Source organism: Hyperoodon ampullatus, assembly GCF_949752795.1.
Source record: "Hyperoodon ampullatus genome assembly, chromosome: 2".
NCBI lineage: Eukaryota > Metazoa > Chordata > Mammalia > Artiodactyla > Ziphiidae > Hyperoodon > Hyperoodon ampullatus.
The window spans coordinates 18,035,262-18,039,806 of NC_136915.1; positions in this window are offsets into that span (position 1 = coordinate 18,035,262).

The window sequence follows — 4,545 nt, forward strand, 5'->3', positions numbered from 1 at the left end:
CTGCTACTTTCAGTTGGAGAAATTGGTATCATTTCTGCTCTTATAAAAAAAATCTGTCTCTTGCACTCTGCCTCTCTTTTTTTAAATATGAAGATGAGATGATTCTTTACAAATATTAAAACACGCACTCTAAAAAAAGAAACCTAAGACATAGAAGCAGCTTTTAAAATAGAACTAATCAATGGCAAAGATTTTTTGAAGATGCAGATTCTGGAGATAACTTTTTGGCAATTATGTGATTCCTTAAGTTCATTATACACTATTTTAATTGATTTAAATCTGAGTGAATTGTTCCAAAATTAGAAGCATGTTTTAATTATAAAATGACAATGTAAGATTGGTTACATTAACTATGTCACTCTGATATAGTTGCAAACACAATGTGATACACATACTTTGTGGGGATCCTGCTTCTTCTAGGAAAGTATCGTTTTTTTGCTAGTTTAAAAATTGGTAGAGGGATTTCCCTTGTGGCCAAGTGGTTAAGACTCTGTGCTTGCACTACAAGGGGTGAGGGTTCAATCCCTGGTCAGGGAAGTAAGATCCTGCATGCCATGAGGCCCCCCCCCAAAAAAAGTCTGTAGAATTGTGCATTACTAGAACAGAATAGAGAATAGAGTTGCTAGAGATGATACAGGGTATTTATTCCCAAAAATGATGCTGGGTGGCTATTAAACACTTACTGTTAACTACTTTAGCTAATTCAGACTGTGGAAGTGACTTAAGCTTTAGGAATAGAATCCTTCTGTCTCGGAGGGTATTAAATTTTGTTTTGTTTATCCAGATAGTAATAGATGAGGGTTTAGGAGATTAGAGGACCCACTAACGGGTATATTCTGAGTCCAAAGAACAAGTTTTTTTGACTTGCTGCATCTCTAACCCATACTATTTTATTAATTTGTGAATTCAACAACCCTTTGTGTGCAAAGTCACTGTTCTAGGTATTGGGGATATAGCAGTGAATACAGTAGACCAAAACAGATCTCTGTCCCCTCATGAAATTGACATACTAGTGTGTAAGTTGGAGATAAGTGTTCGGCTAAAAATGAAGAAGGAGAGGCAGGGTACAGTGGAGTGCTTCTGGGTTTGTAGAACTTGGGTTGCAATTTAAACTAAGGTAGAGGAGTTCTCAACTGCAGAATGACATTTGAGCAAAGATCTGTAGGGGATGTGACTGAATGAGTCATCCAGGGAAGAGCATTCTGGATAGAGGGAATTACTGTAGTCACTCTTAATCAGTGACAGATACTGTTTTGCTTAATTTTATATGAAGTCTTTAAAAATAGACATTAAACAAATGTATTCCATGATACATCTGGAATATCATTATAGGAACTTAGCTTCTCAAAATACGGTGTATGTATATAATTTCCATAGAAACAGTTGATAATCAGGGTAGAAGTTTGTGCTTTGATGGTGTTGTCTTTGGTTGCAAAGTGTGCTTTAAAAGGCAGATTTGTTGCCAACACATATTGGTTGTTTTTCAGTCTTTGCAACTCTTATCTTTGTTGTTTTTGTTTCTCTTGATCTCTTTTAGTGAATAGAACTATACTGTTACTCACTGCTATGCAGCCTGCAGTCATGCCAGCTGTACTGCATTGACATAGAATTTAGTGCAAATGTTATAGCATCTCTGATTCTTTGTCAAATTATTTCTTCAAGCACACAGTTGAATGCTTCTGTAGAAGTTCACCCCGTTAACAGATTTTACATCAAAATTGGTAGACTGCTTTGATTCAGAATCTTGGTAATCTGGTTTAAAAATGGCTTGTAGTTTGTAAACTAGATTGTATGATGATCTGAATGTAGGTACCTCTGCCTCATTAGATGTAACAAAGTCTAAATGATCATGGTTAGTTTTGTAGTTGGCATCTCACCTGGTAACCTGTTCAAAGAAAGGTTCTCAGTTTGTCACTCATTTTACTGTGTGTGTGTTGTCTAGGTAATATAGTAACTTTTTTTTTTTCTGCAAATGTATGCTTGTATGTGGGATTTCTCATACAGACTGGCACGTGATTTCATCCTTGATAGACTTAGGACCAAATTATTGTGTTCTGATTCTGGAAAGGCTATTCTTTTGCATGTTTTCTCACAAGAGTGCTTTAAGAACATAACAGCTTGACCCTAAGATTTCTTTTTCCAACTTCTCCATTTATCTGTGGTACAAACCTATCCTGTAATTTCCCAAACTAAAAAAAACTTCCTTCTTATTTTACTACCTCCTTAAACAAACCCACCCTCCACCCCCAAACTGGTCAACTGTTTCTTCTCTACTGCCATGCAATTACTACGCTAGTCCAGGTCCTTCATGTAAATCTTGGATTATTAAAGTAGTTTCTTAGCTGAGTTCCTGTACTTTATCTGGTTACCTTTGGCAGCTCATCGGAATACAGGTACAAGATTGATATTCCTAAAAAAAACTTGTTCATGGATCAGAAAGAAATGGTAGCCTCCTGTTCCCCACCCACGTTAAATGAAAGTTCCTCTGCTTAGCTAGCTTTCAGTCTGTATGACTTGAACTCATCCTGTGTGTGCATGTGTGTCTGTGTTTCTTTCACTTTGCAGGCTAGCACTACTTGTGCCCTTTCTCCTGGTATTCTATCTAACTGGAGATTTATTCTCGTTCTTCTAGACCACCCCCATATTTTATTAATTACTCTTGAAAATCTGTGGAACTTGTAGTTTATAGTGTAATTTTGTAGCAGACTACTACAATTGTGTTAATCTCTTCTGCTTATAGCCAGTAAAATATACGAGGTGATGTATGTCAAGCTATCTAGCATAGTGTTTGGCACAGAGTAGGCATTCAGTAAATTAGTAAAATGTTTTGAAGACAGGGTTTCTGCCTTATCCAATGTAGTGCTATAATAGATACTTAAATATTTTGCTGACTTTTGTAGCACATAGGGTCGTTTCTTGGAAGAACAGAAGTCTGTTGTAACGTGTTTTAGATTCTAACTTGTGTCCTGACGCAGTGAAGATTGAATAAGATGCGTTACACACTTGTTTCTTGTTCTTTAACTGATACACACACACTCCAGCACAGCTGTTAACTCTTCTTGGGTTTGTTTTTTTACATTGTTTACTATGTTGGTAGTCTTCACAACTATTTTTAATATGTATAGCATTTCATCCTCTGGTATATTGTTACTTAATCATTTTTTTCTGTTGTAATGTTATGGCATTTCATTGTTTCTTGATAAAGTATTTTCTTCATTTTGGATAAATTATCTGAAGTGGAATTATTTTTTTCAAAAATGGGAATAAAAATGTTTTAATTGTTGAAATACATTGGTAAATTGAGTGATTTACATTGCAGTACTAAGTGGATAAAATGGAATTATTGAGACAAATGATTGAATGTTTTTATGGTTCTTAGAATACAATACAGTGCAGGGCATTAAAAAAAAAAGCTTACGCTCATGAAATAGATCAGAGATTTTGGTGAGTTTAGAACTTGATAACTTTTAGACCAGGTTTGCTTGTGGTGTTTTTCTTAATTGTTGAATGTGTTTTGGAGATCTTTTCATTTTAATTAATAGTTTTGTTTTTAAAATTAAAGAAAATATTACATGCATATGGTGAGAACTTCAGTACAAAAGAGAATATGATGAAAAATAAGTCTACCCATCCCAGACACACCCTTATCCTCCTCCCAGAAGCAGTCACTTTTGTCTAGCAGATGTGTTTTTGTCTCTGCACCTGTAAGTGTCTTTGTACATAGTCTCTGCACCTGTAAGTATATGTGTATCTCCTCTCCATAAAAAATTTCACATACATAAATCGGCATGTTATACACAACTCTTCTGCACTTTGCTTTTTAAAAACTTAATATATCTTGAAGATCTTGCACATTGGCTCTGTATTGGCACTGTTTGCTAGGGCTACTCTAACAAAGTACCATAGCCTGGGTGATTTAAACAACAGAAATTTATTTCCTTACAGTTCTAAAAGCTGGAAGTTTAAAATCAAGGTGTTGGCAGGGTTAGTTTCTTCTGAGGGCCTCTCTCCTTGGTTTATAGATGGTGGACTTTTAGTGTATTCACTTGGTCTTCCCTCTTTGTCTGTGTCCTAATTTCCTTATAAGGACACCAAGTTATATTAGATTAGGGCCCACCAACATGATCTCATTTTGCCTTAATTACTTCTTTAAAAGCTCTATCTCTAACTTATATTCTGAGTTACTGGTGTTTATCACTTCAGCATATCAATTTGTAGCAGGGGGTGGGGGTGGGCACAGTTTAGTCCATAACAGGCACTGTAGCTTATTCTTTTTAAATAGTTGCATGATATTCCTTTGTATTATAACCTATTTTACCATTCCCCTGTTGGTGGACATGTCAGTAGTTCTGTCTTTTGCTCCTACAAGCAAGGCTCTGGTAAATATCCTTGCGTACTTGGAGAAAGTCTTAGAAATGGAATTGCCAGATCAAAGAATGAATGTACATATTAAATTTTGGTAGGTACTGGCCTAGACATGGAAACCTTGTTTCTTATTGTTTCTGATAATTTTTGAAAGCAAAAATTTGCCTTGTATATTATGTC